The sequence below is a fragment of the Vicugna pacos genome, chromosome 1 (assembly GCF_048564905.1).
Source record: "Vicugna pacos chromosome 1, VicPac4, whole genome shotgun sequence".
Classification (NCBI taxonomy): domain Eukaryota; kingdom Metazoa; phylum Chordata; class Mammalia; order Artiodactyla; family Camelidae; genus Vicugna; species Vicugna pacos.
In genome coordinates this window covers 9,403,279-9,426,624 of record NC_132987.1, presented here as the reverse complement: position 1 = coordinate 9,426,624, position 23,346 = coordinate 9,403,279, and positions in this window count along the sequence as shown.

The window sequence follows — 23,346 nt, the reverse complement described above, 5'->3', positions numbered from 1 at the left end:
ACCATATCTGGGATCCAGGGAATTCACTGGAGCTCCTTTTGAGACTCCTGCTTTCAATAGTCCCAGTGAATCAAAAAGGTGGCAACCCGATAAAGACCAGACCACTGTTTCATTTCCCACAAGAACGAAGTTTGTAGAGTGAAAGAAAGAAGTTCTAATTGCAAACTTAGGTCTTAGGAACTGGGTACAGAAAGAATAAAATAATTGTTTATTTTTTCACTTTTTTCCTTTTCCTTTATGTGAAGAACTCCAATATTGGCTAGCCTGTGAGGTTTGCGATGCGATATGACGCACTGCTTCTGCATTCTAAGGAGAAAGTTAAGGGAAAAGAAAATTAAAGTCGGATTTTAATAAAGCAAGGAGTCCTCAGAGGATTAAGAAAATATAATCGAAGAAATTGAAGTTAGAAAGATGAGGCTCCCATTTGGGCCAGGGCTTGACTTTTCTCTAAGTTTATCTTCAAAGCCGTGTTTTCAGTACAGATCATCATTTGTGTATGAATAACTGTTTAATCAATAGGCTTTGATATTTTAATTATATGTGTTTTTCCTAGATGAAGCTTTTCTCTGGGGTTTGTTTGCATCAGTGTTTTTCAAAGTGTGATGTAAAGATCTTTTCAAAGGGTTGCTATCTTCTGAAATGTTATTTGCCTTTTTCACTTTCATTCACTTATGTCTGTGTAGTGGAGTTAATGTAACAGGTTGACCACAGAAGCAGGTAGAAGGTCTCACTGTCTTTTATCAAGTCATACATTAAAGAGATTTGCAAAAATTTAACACAGTGACACTCTTCTCACTATCTGTTTTTAAATAAAAATGGTCTTTATTTTAATCCATGTAGTTTTACCATGAGTTTTAAAAGAATAAATAACAAAATATTCCATAAAACAATCAGCTTTAATTTCTCCCTACGGTAAATAATTGGAGATAGAACCTACATAAACCTTCTTTGAGTTCTTCAGTAATTTTTCTGAGTGCAAGAGGATTCTGAGACCCACAAGCTGGAGAATGGCTAGTGTGCACCAGGCCATTTTTGAGATCAGTCACCTGTATTTTGCTTGAACACTAACTTGCTTTTGGCTCCGTATATGAAGCACTTCCACCAACCGGGAATGGCAGGCGTAAGAGCCTGTAAGATAATAAGCATTGAACAAAATCTCTCATTTTTTCAATCACTTAACGTATTTTTGATCGACAGCCTACCATAAGCCAGGTATTGTGCAAATTTCTGGGTATAAAAATCGAAACCAACAGTCTCTACTAACATAGGTCTAATTTTCAGTGAGTAGAGACGGGAGAGAAACATTTAACAGGTCATCACAAAAAAGGTAGTTAATTACAGCTGTGATGAGCACCTGACAAGGAAGCACAGGGTGGAGTGAAAGCAGGTCCAGGGACTCCTGAACCAAGCAGGGGTCCTTCAGGAAGTAACATTTCAAGAAACAGCAATGGGAAGAGAATACCTTACTTGTTAAGCAAAGAAAGAACATAAAAGATGAGGTTAGAAGTTAGGGGCAGGTCACACCACACCTTGAGGATCACGTTAAAAGATTTACTTTGTGGATGAGGATGTGTGTGTGTGTTCATGTCACCTTGTATGCACGTGGGTGTGTACATGTGTGGACAGCTGATAGTCCCAGTTTAAAACAGATGGCACTTTTAATATTTATTTAACATCAAACCATAGAAGCTTAGTTAAATGATTGTACATTGTTGCAGTGGAATATTACAAATGTCTTAAGTAGGATATATGTGCAAATTTATTGAAGAAAAGCCATTCATGATCTCCTTTTTTTTTACCAACATTTATTTTATTTAAAAACGTTCAAATTTGCTTTTATTGATGTATAAATCTAAGAGTTTTGACAAATGTAAAAAGTTGCATAACGACTGCCATAATTAGAATACAAAACAGTTACATCACTTCAAGTAATTTCTTCAAGCTGCTCTTTTAGTTAACCCAGAATTTACCCCTCAGACATCGCAACTACTGGTTTGTTTTCCATCCCTACAGCTTTGCCTCTTCCAGAATGTTATGCAAATGAAATCATGGCTCCTTCCTGTTATAGCTCAGTTGCATTTCATTGTATGGGTGTATCACAGTTTATACATCCGTTTTTCTGTTGAAAGAATATTTATACGATTCCCAGTTTGGGGCAATTATGAAAAATGCTGCTATAAACATTCATACACAGGTTTTTGTGTGAACATAAATTTTCAGATCTCTAGGGTAAATATTTAGGAATGGGATTGCTGAGTTGTATAGTAATTGTATGTTTAACTTTATAAAAAATTGCCAAACAGTTTCCCAGGTGGCTATAAAATTTTACATCCTCACAAGCAATGAACGAGAATTTCTATTGCTGATTCTTCACCAAAACTTGATATTGTCGGTTTTTTCCCAGACATTTTAATAGGTAAGTGGTATCTCATTGTGCATTCAATTAGTATTTCCTTATGAGTCATTGTGTTGATCATCTTTTCTTGTTTATTTTCCTCCTGTCTGTCTTGTTTGATGAAATTGTGTTAACTATTTTGCCCTCTTTTTATTGTTTCCTCTGAAACTGAGTTTTGAGAATTCTTTATGTAATCTATATACAAGTCTTTTGTTAGGTTTGCAACAATTTCTCCATTTGTAGCTTGTCTTTTCATGCTTTTAACAATATCTCTCATAGATTAAAAGCTTTTAGTTTTGAAGTCTAACTGATTATTTTTATCTTTCATTGATTATGTTTTCAGTGTTGTATTTAAGAACACTTTCCTTTCCCAATGTCGTGAAGATCTTCTATTTTTTCTAACGTTTTATAGTTTTATGATTTGCATTTAGATTCATTCGTTTATTGAGTTTATTTTTGTGTTAGGTATGAGATGTGTAAATATCCCATTGTTCCAGCGTTGTTTGTTGAAAGGTTATTTTTTCTCTGCTGAATTGACCTTCCACTTTTGACAAAAGTCAGTTGGCTCTAGGTGTGTGGGTTTATTTCTGGATTCCCTAGTCAGTTCCATATGTTTATATGTCTACCCAGCTACCTTTTACCAACACAATTTAGTTTCGAGTTGTGTATCTTATAGTAAGCAAGCCCCAAAGTCCAATCAAGTAGTGTTAATTCCTCTAGCTAGTTCTTCTTTTTAAAAATTCTTTTGGTTTCTAATCCCTTTGCTTTTCTCCATTAATTGTAGAATCAGTTTGTCAACACCTACAAAAAAATCTTTTTTGGGTTTTTATTGGGATTTCATTAGCCTGTAGATCAATCTAAGGATAGCTGACACCTCCATGATCCTGAGCCTTCCAGTATATGAACGTGGAACTTTTCCTCTTTCATTTCTGTCTTTGATTTCTTCCATCAGTGTTTTTTATAATTTTTAGTATACAGATCCCACACATATTTTATTAACTTTGCAAATATGGGTCCCATTTTTATATCTATTGTAAATTATACTTTTGAAATATTGCAGTTTCAAATTATTCATTGATGGTACACAGACGTGTGATTAATTTCTATGTATCAATCTTTTATCTTGTGAAAACTCAGTTATAAGAGCTTTTTTTGTAGCTTTCTTGAGATTTTTTTGTGTCCTCAATCATATTACCTATAAATAGAGACAATTTTCTTTCTTTCCAATCTGTACATTTTTTATTTCTTATTCTTGCCTTATTCCCAGATATATTTTGCTGGATGTGGAATTCTGGATTGACAGTTCTTTTACCCCAGAACTTTAAAACTGGTGTTCCATAGTGGCTGCACCAAACTGCATTCCCACCAGCAGTGTAGGAGGGTTCCCCTTTCTCCACAGCCTCTCCAGTACTTGTCATTTGTGGATTTTTGAATGACGGCCATTCTGACTGGTGTGAGGTGATACCTCACTGTAGCTTTGATTTGCATTTCTCTGATAATAGTGATATTGAGCATTTTTTCATGTGCCTTTTGATCATTTGTATGTCTTCCTTGGAGAATTGCTTGTTTAGGTCTTCTGCCCATTTTTGGATTGGGTTGTTTATTTTTTTCTTACTGAGTTGTATGAGCTGCTTATATATTCTGGAGATCAAGCCTTTGTCGGTTTCATTTGCAAAAATTTTCTCCCATTCCGTAGGCTGTCTTCTTGTTTTACTTATGGTTTCCTTTGCTGTGCAGAAGCTTGTAAGTTTCATTAGGTCCCATTTGTTTATTCTTGCTTTTATTTCTACTAGGAGAAAATTTTTGAAATGTATGTCAGATAATGTTTTGCCTATGTTTTCCTCTAGGAGGTTTATTGTAAACAGTGTGGAGATTCCTCAAAAGACTAGGAATAGACTTACTGTATGACCCAGGAATCCCACTCCTGGGCTTGTATCCAGAAGGAACCCTACTTCAGGATGACACGTGCACCCCAGTGTTCATAGCAGCACTATTTACAATAGCCAAAACATGGAAACAGCCTAAATGTCCATCAACAGGTGACTGGATAAAGAAGATGTGGTATATTTATACAATGGAATACTACTCAGCCATAAAAACTGACAACATAATGTCATTTGCAGCAACATTGATGCTCCTGGAGAATGTCATTCTAAGTGAAATAAGCCAGAAAGAGAAAGAAAAATACCATATGAGGTCACTCATATGTGGAATCTAAACAAACAAAAACAAAAACAAACAAACAAAGAAAAACAAAGTGTAAATACAGGACAGAAATAGATTCATAGACAGAGAATACAGACTTGTGGTTGCCAGGGGGGTGGAGGGCAGGAAGGGATAGACTGGGATTTCAAAATTGTAGAATAGATAAACAAGATTACACTGTATAGCACAGGGAAATATACACAAAATGTTATGGTAGCTCACAGAGAAAAAAAATGTGACTTGAGTGTGTATATGTCCATGTATGACTGAAAAATTGTGCTGAACACTGGAATTTGACACAACATTGTAAAATGATTACAAATCAATAAAAAATGTTAAAAAAAGAAATGGAGATGAAATAAAGACATCCTCAGATTTTATATAAATAAATAAATAAATAAATAAATAAATAAATAAATAAATAAAACTCCACTCTTTATTAAAAAAAAAAAAAAACTGGTGTTCCACTGTTGTGCCAAGCAGAGAAACAGCCCCTCCAAGATACATCAGCCAATGATTAGCATCAAAGCTACAAAGAACAAAGAGCTTTATTTGGGGTCTTAAGAACTGCAGTTCAGGAGACACAGATTTGGGTAAAATTGAGAGTATTTCAGGGAAGAAAAAGAGTATAGGTTTTACCAAGACAAAAAAACCCCACAAGTTTGTTAAACTTGCCTAATAAGAATTGTGATTAACTCTGACACAAGTCAGGAAATAATTGTCCTTAAGGAACCACAAGTTATTTTAAAGTAAGTGTCAATAATTCGCTTGAGTTTCTGGCAGATCTTCTGGATGCCTTTGTTAGGACAATAAGTAGCCAAAAATTCAGATTCCATCCGGGCTGAAATATACATAATTCACACTTCTTTAATGGTCTTCTGGCTTCACCTCAGAGAGCTCTGTTAGCAATATCAACTCCATTTTGATCTTCTTTCCAAAGATGTCCACATTCTAATGTCTGGAACCCAAGAATAGGTTATCTTATTTACAACTATGCAACTCAATTAAGGTGATGAGAAAATCCTGGGTTTTCCAAGTGGACTCAGTTTAATCCCACATGTCCTTAAAAGCAGAGAATCTTTTTCCCACTGTGGTCAGAGGAAACAGGACTGTGGATAAGTGGTCAGAGAAATGTAATATTACTGGCTTTGCAAATGGAGGAAAGGAACCACAAAACAAAGTACGTGGGCACCCCAATGTTCGTAGCTACACTATGTACAATAGCCAAGACATGTAAAAAAACCTAAATGTCCATCGACAGATGACTGGATAAAGAAGATGTGGTGTGTATATATACAACAGAATATTACTCAGCCATAAAAAAGAATGAAATCATGTAATTGGCAACAGCATGGATGGACCTGGAGATTGTCATTAGAAGTGAAGTAGAACAGAAAGAGAATAAAAAATACCATATGATATCACTTACATGTGGAATCAAAAAAAAAAAAAGAGAAAGAGAGACACAAATGAACTTATTTACAAAACAGAAACAGACTCACAGACATAAAAAACAAAATTACTGTTACTGGCAGGGGAAGGAGGTGGGAAGGGATAAATTGGGAGTTCTGTATTTCCAAATATTAACTATTATATACAAAAATAGATTTATAAAAAAGATTTCTTCTGTATAGCACAGAAGACTATGTTCAATATCTTATAGTAACCTATAATGAAAAATATGAAAAAGGCATATGTGTATGTCTATGTATGACTGAAACATGCTGTACACCAAAAATTGACACAACATTGTAAACTGAATATACTTCAATTAAAATTTTTGTAAAGATCAGAGAAACAAATAATAATAATAAAAAAAGCTGGAAAAGGGAAGGAACCAGATTCTCCCCTAGAAGCTGCCAAAAGGAAAGCAGTCCTACAGACACTTTAATTTTAGCAGTGAAAGCCACATTGGACTTCTAACCACAAAACTGTAAAATAAGAAAATTACATTCTTTAAAGCCACTAATTTTGTGGTAATTTGTAAAGCAGGAATTGAAAAGTAATGCAACTGTCCTCAGTTTTCTGTTCTGGTTTCTGTTTCTGATTTTTGTTGACCAACCTTCAGTCATTTGAATTGTTACTTTTTACATAATGTGCTGTTTTCTCTGCAGATCAATTTGGCAACACTTAACAATATTAAATCTTCTGATGTCTCCCCATTTGTTTTCTTCTATAATTTCTTTCAAAAGTGTTTCGTTGTTTTCAGAGTATACATTTTACATTTCTTCTGTTAAATTTATTCTTTAGTTATTTCTATTGAGACTATTTAAATGTAATTTTTTCTAATTTCTGTTTCAGTTTGCTTATTGCTACTGTATAGAAAAACAATAGAATTTATTATGTTGATTTTACATCCTTCAAACTCCCTGAACTCCTTTATGTTAATAATTTATTATTTTTATTTTATTTAAAAAATTTAAAAAATTAGTAGATTTCCTTAGAATTTTCTATTAGTGTGGTGTATTACAAGAGTTGATTTTCAGATGTTGAACCAATTTTACATTCCCAAAACAAATCATACTTGGTCATGATGAATACGAATCCTTTTGATATGTTGCTAGATTTGATTTACAGTACTTTGTTGGTGATTTTTGAATCTGTATTTGTAAAAGGTATTGATCTCTAGTTTCTTTTAAGGGGGATATCTGGAGCCTGAAAGCAAGTCCTACTGAGTTGAAGTACAAGAAAGTCTCCCTTCCCTGAGTGCTGACACCCAGGCTAAAGGGAAGAAACCTGGAGATGAAGGTCATGGACAGAAGCAAGTCAGGTTGTGGAGTGACCTACTCAACAAGTGGCTTGGGGAGGGGCTGCTCATAGGAGATGCTTTTCTAAACTTCACTGTCTTGCCAGGGGAGGACTAAGTTCTTCCTGGTTCCAGGACATGAGTAGGGAATTCATAGGGATTGAGTAGGGAGGAAGCTACCTGTGCTAGTCAGTCACCCCTTCTGTCTCCCATCATGGAATTAGATGCAGGCTTCTGTTAACACACCAAGTGTACCATGCTCCAAAAGAGAGTGACCAACCCTCCTGACTGGCCCTGGACTGAGAGGTTCCCAGGACCTGGGACTTTCAGTGTTAAAAAGAGGGGAGACCTGGGCAAACTGGGCCAAGTAGGTCACCCTACTTCAAAGTGATCTACTTCTCCCAGTAAAAACATGAATTCTCTCTTTATTTGATTAGCTAGGTGGGAAGAAAAAGGCTGTGTTACTGGGTCTGGGAGTTTGTGTAATATGTTTTCACAATTCTCTGTGGAAATATAATTATTTCTATTTCAATTATAATAAAGTTAAATGTAAGATTCTCTCTTGCATCTGAGAATGTCTCTTTTTAAACAACTTTGTTATGGTATGATTCTTGTACAGTAAACTACCATATTTGAGATGAGCATTTGGATGAATTTTGATAGACGTATATACCCATGAAACCACAACCACAATCAAAATAGATAACACTTCCATCACTCCTCAAGAGGTGCAAATTTTGAATTCCCAATTTATCCCTTCCCACCTCCTTCACACGCTGGTAACCGTAAGTTTGTTCTCCATGTGTGTGAGTCTGTTTCTGTTTTGTAGATACGTTCATTTGTGTCCCTTTTCTCAGACAACGTGGATGAACTTGGAGATTGTCATTCTAAGTGAAGTCAGAAAGGGAAAGAGCAATACCATGTGATACCACTTATACGTGGGATCTGAAAATGAGAATGTCTGTCTTATAGCAGGATATTGCTTAGACATTTCGGTGTCTGAAGTTTTGGCTGGTTGACACTTAGTAGCACTATTTCTGTTGTCAGGTCCCAGTAAGTAAAAAGCAGAGTCAGACTTAACAGATACCAACTGAGGAGCAAATGTCTCCCTCCAGGTTATCCCAAGAAAGATTTCCTAGTTTTTTCACTAGAAAAGAGTGTTGAGGAAATCAAATTATAGCAAAGCAGAAAGTAGTGAAGTGTAGAACTCAAAATTTCATCTGTGCCATAGCAATTAGTAGCATATTTGGGTTGTGACTTCTGGGTTCGTTTCAGCAAAATAACATCATCATTTATGTTCTGTTGCTGTAGCTAATGAATTGTACTTTTATTGGTTTAGTACCTTTTTGAGTTTTAATTTACTTTCATTGCTGAATGAGTGCAATAGTTATGAGCAGTTTCTACTATGACTTTTCTCTATATATAAGTAATATAATAATGTCAACACTGTCTCTATAAACAGAAATATGTACAGCCTCCCAGGGGTTTTCTGATTTAGTGCAGGTGCATTACTGTCTGAAAGACTTCAGGCTTTCTCTACAGGAAGATGGAAAGGGTTAAATGGGAAATGGGAAGAGATGAACAGAAAAAGTCCTGTCAGCGTGTTTAAAGATCCAATGTACTCCTTAAGGTTAACTTCATACCTGATTTCCTGACATTTTTTATTGTACTATTTAGAATCCATTACTTCTTAAAATCTCTAAAGATCTCTAAATCATGACTCCCATGCTTTTAGTTGTAAGTTTTCTAAGGAAATAGAACACTTAAGTGGAAGTTGTTTTGGGGGGTAATTTAGAAATCAGGCTTAGGGAAGATGAGGACTTTCTGTATAATGTATAATAATAATGAGAATTGTAATAAGTAATACTTACACTGATCACCTATATGTCACGTGTTATTCTAGATGTTTTAATAGATTATTTAATTTGCCACAACCATCTAGGAGTCAGCTGCTAGTATTACCATTTCACAGAAGAGAAAACAGAGGCCCAGAAAAATATGGTAATTGCAGGAGGTTGCACAACCAGCGAATAATGGATCCTGCATTTAAACTTGGATAACTTGATTTCAAAGTGCACATTATTAGAGATTATGCTAAGAAATGTGATTAGCAATAAAATGATCTGTGATCCATAGTAAAGAAGAAATTTACCATGCAACTTACAAGTAATGGATCCTGGATTTAAACTCAGGTAATCTGATTTCAGATTGCACATTCTCAGACGTCATGCTTAGAAATATGAGTAGTAATAAGATGATCTGTGATCTATAATAGAGAAGAAATGTGAGAGTCTAAGTAAAAAAAAGGCATGGAAATAAGTGGTAAACAGTCAACAAATACCCATGATTTATAATTAATCAACACATCTCTGGTGCTACCATGTTGTACACCCCTAATTACTGTATCTGACATTTACAGAGAAAAGGGACTAAAAAAATACACTGTCCCTAGACACTCCTACATTTGAGTTCACATTCATAATGTTAGTTGCATATTATATAACTAGTGATGAACTAGAATTTATGGGTGTCCTGAAGCATAAATCATGGATGTTAAAAAAATGATCTTCTTATCGACTAAGGTCCCAAAAAGTTAGGTGGCAGCATTGTAAAATGTTTAGAATATTGTGTATAACATGGCCACTTTCTAAAAGTGAAGATTCTAGGGCAATATATTATGTTCTGTTGGAATTTATCTTTCTAGGAGAAAATATTTTGCTAATTTATAGGCTTAGGTTATACAAGAACTGGAATTTCTGAACAGGGTAAAGTTATTACTGCTGTTAGTAATGGTTCTGTTTTCAGGGATAATTGAGAGAAAAATGGCCAAAAACATCTATTTCTAATAACTTGAAACATTTTACTATCTTTTAAAGTCAACAAACTTTATGTGAATGATCAATATTGTTTCTGAGGAGTTTATTTAGATTTGAACTAATATAGAGCAAAGAAATATTTCTTTCTTTTTCAATGAACAGCATAACAGGAGGGGGTGGGGGAACCTCTGTTTTTGTTTTTAAGGCGGAAGCAGGAGAGATGTAAATGGGCCACTTAATTGAAAAGGCCAAGGATAGAGCTTACTTTAGATACAACTGAATATAAGGGCTTAATCCATGTCATCAAGATAGCATTTTTTAATTTTGCAAGCTTTTCATTCTACTTGGTTGATTTCATGTTCAGACATGTTTTATGTGAGTCAAAAATGGTTCCATCACATCAAGAATTCTATTACCTTTACAGGTAGTGATAGCAGAGAAACCACAGGGCTTCTTAGATGGCGTCAGGAAAGTCCTTCAAGTGTCGTTTGACTGTTTTGACTGGTTCCTGTCACTATCTCAGACTGAATTACTAGGATGTGCACTGGGGAGCTCTGATTGGCCAGCCTGGGCCATGTGTCCACCACTGTGATGAAAGATAGAGCCATGTGATTGACAAAACATCTATGAGGGGATGGCCACATGACTGAGGCGTGTCCAAAGGGCAACAGACACTTGACGGAAGCTTGGTTGGTCTTGTATGAGGACTCCTTCTTGGGCAGATGTACCAGCAAACATTATCTTTTCCTGACACTATTACTGAATTGGTCACAGGTAGCCACAGATAGCTAGTGGTCCTCTTGCTTGCCTATTTACAAAACTGTGGCCATCTTTGATGTTCTTAGTGAATCCTTTAGGCTCCTGACTTTGAGGCACACAGTACATTTGCATTTCCAGGCTTCCTTGTGGTTGATGGTGCCACATGATTTTCCTGTCATGAGAGGAAATGATGTATGTCTCCTGGTGAAGGGTTTTGTTATTGATGTGAGACTCCAGAACTCTTTTCCTTGGCACAGCATTTGAGACATTTGAGATGATGTTCACTTCCATCAGTCTGAATTGTTCCTGAGATATTGCTGTAATCAGGACCTTCTTATAGGATCTCAATGGTATGAGATATGCAAAATATATTGTGACATATGCAAGAAATGAATCTTCGATCGGTTTTGAGTCAATTAGACTTTGGAGTTTTTTGATCATCATACTATGATCTAGCCCATCTTGATGGTTCTAAGACTATGTACATTTTCATATCTAACTGCATTCATTCTATCTTACAGGCATTATATGGGTCAAGTACTGAGGCAAATATTGCCAATATTTATTCCTGGATTTTTTCTTCTCATAGTCAGCTCTCCCATTCTTATATCAAATACACATAGAAGGTGTAGTGATAAATTTTTCTACACCTTTGAAGAACATTTGTTATTGACTCCACTAAACGCCTTTTTATAAAACAAAGTACAATGTATCTATTAGAAGATAGTAATATTTTCTCCCTAGATACAGTCTCAGTACCTAAAAACTAAAAACAAGTACACTGCCTTCCAAACTTGAATTTGGCTTAAAAAGAGTCTGAATGAAAGGTTATATACTCTAGTGCAACATTCTAAATGAGAAATACCCCACAGACCTGACCCTGGACAATTTCCTGAACTCTTCTATGACATTGAAATCATAAGTTTTTTTCATTTATAAGCTGTATGTATCTTCTTTTTTTCTTTAGGGATTCTTTTCCCTTACAGCAGAATTTCAAGGAAACAGCAAGTTTCAGCTGCTTATTAACCAAAAGTACCAGAAAACAAAAGTTGCTCCAGTGAAATACTTAAGAATTATATTAGGGTAATATGAAACTCTGTATTTTGGAAACTGGAAGTTTCACTGAGGAATCAAGGTGTAAAAGAGAGAAATTTCTAATGTGAGTTGCACATTTTCAAAGGAAAAAAATTGGGAAGGGGTTTCATAATTCTAAGATATCTTTATCCAAAAAGTGTAGTGCAAGAATTAGGTTGTTGAAAAATATTCAGAATTTGGTGAAAAGGATTTCTTTGGTGTAAGATGTACAGTGATTCTTGCCCTTGACCTTGTCAGGGGTTGGGGAGCATACCTAGTGAAATGTAGTTCATCAGGACCATGAAGATTTTGAGATGGGATCTTGTAGTGCAGGCACAGAGGACTGGTATGTGATCATTATTTGCTTTGCCTATAGTGTTTCTGTGAATGGGTTTGGATTGGTCTGTGCTCCCTGAGTTTCTCTGGGCAAGGGGATGGATGAGTTTCACCTGTGATCAGAGGATGGCCACATGGGAGAACCAACCTGGAGCCATTAGAAATACAGCAAAAAAAGTCTCTTGGAAATTCTAAGAGGCTCCCCAAAGAGAGTCTGTGTGTGGTAAGTGGCTGAAAATCAGTGGGCTAAGTTAGAACAGTGGGAATATTGACCTCTTGGATGTTGGGAAAAAACAACAAAATGTTCCCAGTTGAGAAATCTCTGAAGGAAACACAAAATAACTTAAAAGTGAAGGAATTAACTTTAAATATCTGTGAGGCTCAGAATACAAAGCTAGCTTAAAATATGGCCAGTTAAGTAAAGATTTGCCTATTTCTCTTTCCTTTCCCACTAGTTTGACCCTCCTGGTTTCAGAGACAATGATAAGAAGTACTTCTTCAAGAAATCAGCCTCTAATAAGGACTAGCTCAGGGAGACATTACAACCTGTAGGTCTAGATTTTGAGATGTGGTTGGACTTCTTAGCTGTAGAATTGAGAAAATGCTTGGGACTTAAAGTGGTGTAAGCTTTTATCTTCACTAGGTGCAGGCAGGGGTGAACCACTCCATTGGCAGGTTTAAAGACACTGGAGAGTAGCTCTCATGAGCACACACCCACAGGACATGTTTGTTCAACTTTCTGATTGTGTTCATTAAGGCTTACATTTGAGTCAAGAACACAGCCTCTCTAGTCTCCAAATGATGCTCTCATTAATATATTTCTTCAATTCTAAGTTGCACTAATCCTTCACATACTTAAAATTGATATATATATTAAATGTGAAAATGTTTGTATTCTTTCCAAAAATGTTTCCACAATATTAATAATACGTCTTACTGAGACAAAAGGGAAGGCCACAGGTCACAACAGTTAAAAGAATGACACAGCCATTGTCACAGTACACAGACACAGTACAACATAAACTGGTTAGAGCCAACTAAGCCCAAGATGGCAGAAGACTGGACTTCCAGGGGAATCTGAGCCTCATTGTGGCTCATTGTAATACATTAGCTGCTAAATGGCACACCCACAGGTTCCATGAGAGTCCCTAGGTTGACCATAAAAGGACAAAAGTTGTCAGAGGCCCAACTCCTGGAAATATCCACTCTTTCCCCAAAAGAGTTGGAACAACCCTCCCACTAGTTAGCATGTGAAATTATCCAGCCCATGAAAACTAACCACCTCCACATCTTGGGGCCACCTCTCTTGCCTTCTGAGCTGGCCTCCACTTTGTCTATGGAGTGTGTATCTCCCTGAATAAATCTATTTTCACTTCACTATGGCTCGCTCTTGAATTATTTCCTCTGTAAGACAAGAACCTACTCTACGATAACAGTACAATTATTTGAGCCTTAGAATTTAGGAACTACACTATTATAAAGAGATAATGCAATGTTTTTGCAAAATGGTTTATATAATTATATATTAAATATTGGAGAAAGTCACTGGGTGGCTAAAATGGTCATCTAAATACATGCAGTTCCAACTGAGGAAATTATAGTTTAAAAAAACTAAAATTTTGACTGGATTTCCCACATAATATTTAGCATAGCATTTTTTGAAAGGTGTAATCATTGAGATCTTGCTTTCAAAGAAAGTCACTTATCAGGGAACTTAAAACAGCCTTTCTGACCAGTGTGAGGTAATATCTCTTTGAGTTGCGTTCTCTGATCTTCACTGATGTTGAGCAGTTTTTCATATACCTGTTTGCCATCTGTATATCTTCTTTAGAAAAATGTCTGTTCAGATACTCAGCCCATTTTAATTGGATTGTTTGGTTGTTGTTTGTTTGTTTGTTTGCTATTGAATTGTATGAGTTCTTTATATATTATGGATATTAATCTCTTATCAGATATATGATTTGCAAATATTTCTCCTATTTTGTAAGTTGCCCTTTCATTTTGTTGATGGTTTTCTTTGCTGTGCAGATAAACGCTTAACTGGTTTTCTTCATCTCAGTTTCTTCCCAATCAATTCCATTCTACTACTTTGTCATCAGAATTATCCTCTTATAACACAGAATTGCTCATTTGAACCTCTTCTTAAAGGCTGTCCTTATTGGTTTTGACGACTGCAAACTGTTGAAGTATGACTTTCTATTTTTCTTTCTACTGTTCAAGTACACCTTACAGTAGGCACTCAATTACAGTAGACATCAGTTAACCAGACTCCCTGGCTCCATTCATGTATCTATTGATTCCATAATTCATCTATCAATTAAATAGCTACTGCATTCCCAATAGAGAATGGAGGTTCTAGAGATAAAGCAATGAACAATATGGACAGAGCCTCTTAGCTCAAAAACTTACATTTAGACATGGGAAAATGAACATAAAACTTTAAAATAAGTAACTGTACATGAGTAGACATACACACATATATGTGTGCTTCTTTGTGCATCTGTATCTATAACTTCAGATATAATAAAATGTTATTGAAAAAAATAAAGGGGTAGGTTTATTTAAAAATAATAGGGGCTATGCCCCATTGCTGAAATGGCATTTGAAACAAGAACTGAAGGGAGTGAGAGACGAGTCCCATGGTGCAGAGGAGAGCATTCTGGACACAGGGAAGGACAAGTGCTGAGTCCCCAGTTTCATTGATCACTTTCTCTGCTGTGTCAACCTGCTAATAAGCCCATGGAATGAGTTATTAATTTGTTTCATTTCATTTTTCTTATAAATTCCTTCTCTTTGCTGCAATCCTGCATTTATTTATGCGTGTTGGTCATTCTTTCCAATATATCCTTTAACTTACTTACCTGGGCCAAGGTTGAGTCTTCTACTGACGGCTTCCTATGTTGGCCATGAGTCACCTTATCTTGTTTCTTTACATGTCTCATAATTTTGTACTGTACACTAAGTATCTTGTATAAAGTGCAGCGGAGAATAAACTATTATTGCCCTAAAAGGGCCTCCTCTTCTGTCACGTTTCTGACATGCTGAGTTAATCAAATCTAGAGCTGATGTGAGTTAAAGCTTCACTGACCACTTGTTTTAGAAACAGCTCACCATTAGCTTTACTTGTGAGGGTGAATCAGGACTTCTCCTTCAGCCAATTTTGGGATCTGACCCTCAGTGGAACCCTGGAAATATCCTTCTTCTTTATAACCAGGCTGGTCGTTTTTGGGGGGAGTTAGTCCATTCTTTTAACTCTCCAGTCCTACCTCCAAATTTTGCACCTGAGAAAATCTCTGCCCTGATGATCTGTCCCACACCTTAAAAGGAATGGCTCTGTGCCTTGGACAAATGTCTTTTAGCTCTCCTGCTTCAACCCCAGCCTTTGGCAGGTGTTTTCTGAACCTTGTGAAGTGTCGTTGTGCTCAGAGAGATTCACCTCAACTCTTCTGCTATGCCAAGTCTTCAGCAGGTGTTTTTTTTTAATTTTTCTTTTTTTTTAATTTAAGTATAGTCAGTTTATTTCATTTTTTAAGTTGAAGTATAATCAGTTTACGATGTTGTACCAATTCCTGGTGTACAGCACAATGTTTCAGTCATACATACACATACATATATTCCTTTTCATATTATTTTTCATTATAGGTTACTACAAGGCATTGAATACAGTTCCCTGTGCTTTACAGTAGACTCTTGTTGTTTATCTATTTTATACACAGTCGTTAGTGTCTGCAACTCTCAAACTCCCAATTTATCCCTTCCCACTCCCTTCCCCCGGGTAACCGTAAGTTTGTTTGCTCTGTCTGTGAGTCTCAGCAGGTGTTTCTTTGTCCTGCACTTGTAGAGGGTCTTGTACACCTCAGAGAGATCTCTCAGCGGCTCTGCCCTTGTCTTTGGCACACTAACCCCATGCACTTGAAGAGCCAAGGTGAAGACCTGGTGGATGGAAGAGATTTTGGATCTGATCTCCAGTAGAACCCTGGAAATATCCTTCTGCTTTATAGCCAGGCTGGTAGTTGTTTGGGAGTTGGTCCATTCTTTTAACTCTCCAGTCCTGCCTCCAACTTTTGCACCTGAGAAAATCCCTTGTTGCCCTGATGCTCTGCCCCAGGCCTGTGGCAGGGCTTCGAGCCTTCTGCTCATGCTCATTCACACACAACCAAGACAAGTTCCGCTGGCGTCTTCTCACTCCGTTAATGGTGGATTTCTCCTCCCACTGCTCCTCTAGGGATAAAGACAGTGGCGTTCACGTCTCCTCAGAGGGGATTTTCACTTCATTAAACTTAGTTTCCTTTTTATTCTTTGCATTGCCAGCTCACTGAAACTCTGCTTCTGTAGATTTTCTGGTTTGTTTTTATTGTCAGGGCAAGTGGGATAGTCTCGTGTGGGTATCTCCATGCTGACTGGAGATGGAAGTCTTGCATCCAAATCTGAGACATGGCTGGCAGGAAAAGGCTTAAGTGAATTTTGATTTAAGCAAAAAGGAAGTTAGACAAATCACTCATTTTTCATCCTATAGTTTTGCCCCTCCCTGGTATATGTCAGGGCTTGTTCTAGGCACTGGAAATACAGAGATGGACAAGACAAATATGAGCCTTACATATTTTTTGGGAGGTGGACATAAAGAAAATAAACTATGCTTAAACATTTAGTTTTAGATAACAACAAATACATGGGGGGAAATAAAGCAGGGTAAATGGATATGTTAAATCCAGTTTATGCCCCATCTTGGGACTGCCTGGCCTTACCTAACTCTATACCCATTCTGGTATTTACTTCACTGGCTGGAATGGACCTAACAACTGCTTACTTATAACTCTCTGGAGTCATAAAGCTACCACAGTTCAAAGAGACCCTACACATTGTGCCAACTGGGAAGACAAGGCTCTTGTCCATTCCCTACCAGGAATGGATGCTCGAAGTTTCTGGCTTGTTCAGCAGCTTCTGGGAAGGGCCACACTACACGACCTAGAAGTGTGGAGCCCTGCCTCAAAGCCCTGCCACAGGCATGGGGCAGATCATCAGGGCAAAGAGGGATTTTCTCAGGTGCAAAAGTTGGAGGCAGGACTGGAGAGTTAAAAGAATGGACCAACTCCCAAACAACTACCAGCCTGGCTATAAAGCAGAAGGATATTTCCAGGGTTCCACTGGAGGTCAGATCTTGTGGGACCTCACACCCATTAGGATGGCTACTATTGAAAAAAAAAAAAGACAGAAAATAACCAGTGTTGGTGATGATGTGGAGAAATTGGAACCCCTGGGCACAGTAAGTAGCAATATAAAATGGCACAGTTGCAATGGAAAACAGTATGGCATTTACTCAAGATTAAAAATCGGATATCATACAATCCAGTAATTTTTCTTCTGGGTATATCCAAAAGACCTGAAGCAGGGTCTTGAAGAAACATTTGTACATCCATGTACCTAGCAGCATTATAGCCAAGAGGGGGACGCAAACCAAGCATCCATCAGTGGAGGAATGGATAAACAAAATGTGATTATAAATATGACGGATGATTATTCAGCATTAACACATAAGGAGATCTTCTCATACACTTGAAGACATTTTGCTAAATTAAATCGGTCAGACAAAAAAGATAAACATCATATGATTTAATTTATATGGAGACCCTAGAGGAGTCAAATTCATAGACAGAATGGAAGTAGCTAGAGGCTGGGGTGAGGGAGAGATGGGGAGTTGTTGCCTAACGGATGGGGAGTTTCAGTTTTGCAAGCAGACCAGAGTTCTGGAGTTTGGTTACAAACAATGTGAGTGCACTTGGCAGTGCTGATATGAACAGCTAAAAATGGCCAAGATGGTAAATTTTATGTCATGTATATTTTACCGCAATTAAACAAAACAAAGCAAAACCTTATAAGGTAGACTTCAAATAATGACAAACAGGAGACTGGAAGGCATTAGGAGATAGTCATTCATCTTTTCTCTCGCTGTCTCTTTACAGACGGTCCTCGACAGACTGTTAGAAGACTCGTAAACTTCAGCGAGCCCTTCCGGGGACTCTGTGAGACCAAGTAACCAGCTATGGTGTTTTTTTTTGTTTTTTAGAAACCAACCAGCTGAATAACACATTTTCCTGTCATGTGCTCTCTTTTATTATTATCTCACTTCCCTTTTATACTCTTATTTCCTTTAGGATTTCAACCCTGCCCCCGACCCACTCAACAACACATCTTAGTATTGACTACCGAATCAAATTATATTTCCTAGGGAACCCAGGCTCAGGCAGTGCATTCGTGCTGTGGTAGATGGTTTGTACCCTGATGGTTGATCAGGGTAGAACTTGTAGGAGAGATCCCATTTGAGCTGGAGCTTAAATAAGGGAGTAAGATGTAGAGATCTTTGAGAAGGGCACACCAAACAGCAAGTGCAAAGACCCTCGAGTGGGAGCAAGCTTGGTGCTTTTGAGGATTGACGAGAAAGATAATGCAGTCGATGTGAAGTGAGAGAGATGGCAAGTGGTGGGAGGACGGATGAGGGAGAGAGTCAGGTCTCCCATCTCTTAGAGCCTTGGAGGCATGGTCAAGGTTTTCAGTTTTATTCTAAAGGATGGAAGCCTGTGGAAGGATATTAAATCATCTGAATTACAGCTATAAAAAAGATCCTTTTAGTTATATACATATTTTTGGCCATGATTTAAAAAAAACAAAAATGACACATGTTGGTAGGGATATGGAGAAATTGGTCCCCTTGGAAAATGTTGGTGGGAGTGGAAAATGATGCAGCTGCTATGACAACCAATTTGGTAGTTCTTCACAAACTTAAACCAGATGACCCAGTAACCCTACTCTTGTGTCTGGACCCCAAAGAATTAAAAAGAGACATTCAAACAAAAATTGTTACATGAATGTTCACAGCAGAACTGTTCATAATTGTCAAAGGTGGAAACAACCAGAATGGCCATCAACTGAAGAATGGATAAATATGGTATATGCACATATGGGAATATTATTGAGTCATATGAACAAATGAAGTTCTGATACATGCTGTAACACAGCTAAACCTTGAAAACATGCTAAGTGGAAAAAAAACAGACCCAAAAGGTGACATATTTTATGATTCCATTTATATGAAATATCCGGAATAGGTAAATTTTTAGAGACAGAAGGCAAATTAGTGGTTGTCAGGACCTGGGGAGAGGGGGGAATAGGGATTGACTGCTAAAAGGTGCAGAGTTTTCTCTTGGGATGAGGAAAAGTGTTGTGGAACTGAAGGTTGTACAGCATGTAAATGTACTAAACGCCCCTGAACTGTAGACTTTAAAAGCATCATCATTATCTTTATTTGTTACATGATCGTTCTGGCTTCTTTGTTCATGAACTGCAGGTGGAGTGAATAATGACTTGGATGGGTATTAAGGAAAGAATTCCAATGGCAAAGAATTGAAGTCAAGCAGGGAATTCGGTTAGTAGAATACTGCACCAATTCAAGCAAAAGGTAATGGTGGCTTGGGATAAGGTGGTGGTAATGAAGATCTCATTTTCTTGCGGATGAAATGGATGTGGGAGGGAGGGAAATTTAAAGAGCCAGACGGAAGGTAACAAGATGGGTCATTCCTAAAAACATTGGACACCCACTTAGCAACTTCCTTTTTTGTGAGCCCTAGTACATATCACTGGATGGAGGGCCACATGCTTGGTCCAAACCTTGAAAGATCTAAAAATACGCAAGTTGGTTTCTTCTTTGGAATGGTTGCCTATCCCAATGCTGATGCTTTTTCATGAGTGTGGCTGCTAGTGGAAGAGGAAATACAAGATAGATAATTGTCCCAATGCTTCACCTTCCTTTTACAGATACAACGGAAACAGTGGTTTAATCATTAGATGTTTTATTGCTGCCTAAAATGGGCAAAATTCTTCTTAAATGTTCCCTTCACTTTGGAAATTCATTTGGTGGCCAATTGGCTATTATGCAATTTCATGATGAATCTGATAACTCTTACATTGTGCTAGGGTTTTGCTGGAAGAGTCCTTCCTACCTGTGACCATCACCTGACTTTTCTCCTGAACTTGAACTAGCCTGGAACAGGCTACATAAACAATTTTGAGTTTCTACAAAGCAAAGTAAAGTTACAACCTCAAGCAAGGCTTGAATTAGTCTACATGTCTTCGACTTTTATTAACAAAGAATAAAAAAATCTGTAAACTCTATGCTTTTCTACAAGTTGAAACATTTTGTGTTAAAGAGTCAGGACCAGAGATCTTCAATTCAGTAACCTTCCATTTTGATCAGCTAATTTTGTGTCACACTCACTAGATCAGATGTACTGTCTCCGTCAGTCAGGATCGTGAGGCTTTTAGGCAAGCCTAGATAAGTGTGAGTGAGCTGAAGTAGTCTCCGGGACAATGAAAAGTCTACTCCCCTACATTTTTTGGAAGCTAGACAGCTCAATTACCCGAACAGTTTTCATGTAATGGAGATGCAAGTGAAATGAATAATGACCTGGATGGGCACCAAGGAAAGAATTCTGATGGCAAAGAATTGAAATCAATGTGCTCACTTTTCCCTGAGCACTAATGTGAGGAGCTTTGTTCAGTGTTATTTGCTTTTATAACCGGCATAATACTATTCCCACAAAAGGGGAAAAATTAAGATCAGAGGCCACACACGTACTGTAAGTGATTTCCAGGCTGACAGAAGTTAAGGATCTGGGCTACAATGCATGAAAGACTTTTTCCATTTTTCAAGTTTGTGACGATCAATCAGTTCCTCCGTACGATGGGAACTATCCCATAAAAAGGAAAGCGGGAGAGAAAGCTACTTGTAAAATGTGTTTTATTGGAAAATAACACACCCAGGCTCTGTAAGTGAGCCATTTAAATTTTCAGTGCTAGAATATAAAAATCGGTCAAGAGACATATTAAAATAGATCATGGTGAGGCTGTTCCTGTGACTGTCACGGATAAGCCAGCAGCATGTTGTAGGTAATATGGGTTTTCTTGCTAGGAAGTTTCAGCTATAACCAGATAGGTTCAAAGTGGCAGCCACTCATAAACCCGTAGGTGATAATGGAGTTCTTTTAAGTCAGTGTCTCTTCTCACTCCATTGAGTCTGCCACCTTCTTGAAAGCCCATTTCATCTTAATAATCAACACCTGGGAGGAAGACAGGTGGTCGCACCTCTTAAGAACCTGTACAAGTTGTTTCCTTGACAGAGTGCTGGTTACAAAAACCACTTGTCTAGAGCTACTACTTTGGCTATATTGAAGATTCTGGTACCAAACTGAGTACAATAAAATGGAATGAACCCTAAAAGGTTAAAGTAGAAACAGTACATTCTCTATCTAGTGCGTATTTTAAAAAAATCATTCAGTTACCAGTATTTTAAAGTTGGATGATTATACACACACAAACACATACCCAGACAACCCACACACACAAATCCCAGATTCCCAATGTCCCATTAAGAACTGGAAAATTATTCAGCCATTAAAAAAAGAATAGAATAATGCCATTTGCAGCAACATGGATTGACCTAGAGATCATCATTGTAAGTGAAGTAAGCCAGAAAGGGAAAGAAAAATACCATATGATATCACTCATATGTGGTATCTAAAAAATAGAGAAAAAGGACACTGTGAACTCATCTACAAAACAGAAACAGACTCGCAGACGTAGTAAACAATCTTCTGGTTACCAGGGAAAGGGGCTGGGAGGGAATAAATTTGGGAGTTTGAGATTTACAAATGTTAGTCACTACATATATCAAAATAGGATTAAAAAAATGTTTCTTCTGTATAGCACAGGGAACTATGTTCGATATCTTGTATTAACCCTTAATAAAAAAGAATATGAAAGTGAATATATGTATGTATATGCATGACTGGGATTCTGTGCTGTTCACCAGAAATTGACACATTGTAACTAACTATACTTCAATAAAAAGAAAACAAATTGGAAAATTGTAGCCATGGAGATGCCTTCTGGCCGCAACTCACTGTTGCCAAGCCAAGACTGCTCCCTTCAGGAGGGTTAAGTCTTGACAAAGGTAAAAAGTTCCCCGTGTTACTTTTTTCTTAGTCCTAGTCAGCATTGGTGATCTGCCTGGATCCTCTCAGATTCTGAGTTGAGAGCCCCAAATTAATTGAATGTAAATCTTTTTGTAAAGTGGAGATGGCTAATCGAAATCAGTTAGTGCTTTTCTAAGCCCTAAGTCCTAAATATGCAGAACCAAGCCTTAACAGTGTTTTTCCAACTGCTCCTTCATTCTCTTTGATTCTGTTTGCTGTTTGCTACCATAGAACAGTAGTGAGTTAGACTCACTCTGGATGGGAGATGTGGGAAGGAGAATTGTGTGAAAGGACATTCCCTGTGGCTATCTGTCTTGGAATGTCTCTTAGATGGGATGTGACCCCATCTAAAGACGCTTGCAGCAGGAGAAAATAATTAACTTTCTCCTCTGAATTGCCAGTCTTTCTGGAGAGTAATATACTAAGGAGTTTATAAAAAGCCTTAAAAGCTTATATATCCTTTAACCCAGTAATTTCATTCCTGGAAACATGTTTTGAAGGAATTAGCAGAGGTGGGCGCAAACATTTATTGTGCTAATATTTATAACTGCAAAATATAAATATTTAGATTGGGTCTACATTTTAAAATTAGAATAAATTATGACACTCCTTATGAACTGAAGCTGTGCAGCCACTGGAAGTGATATTTCAAGGAATATTCAATGACTGTGTAAATGTCTATGCTATATTATAAAATGGACGAAGACAGTAAGATTTCAACTCTCTGAAACTCACATTTGTTGGCAGATATACATGGAAAAAAACAGAATGATTTCATAACAAAATATTTATAGTAATTATCTAGAATAATGACTTTCATTTTTTTCTCTTTTCTATAATTGCCAACTTTTTGGCCATGAATAAGTACTTTTTATAATAGGAAAAAAACACATTATTTTAAAATTCTTTCCTCCTATTCCTCTTCTAGCTTTACCTCCAGACACTACCCCCTTCCCAGCTGTTAACAACTGGAATCAGAAGAAAGAATTT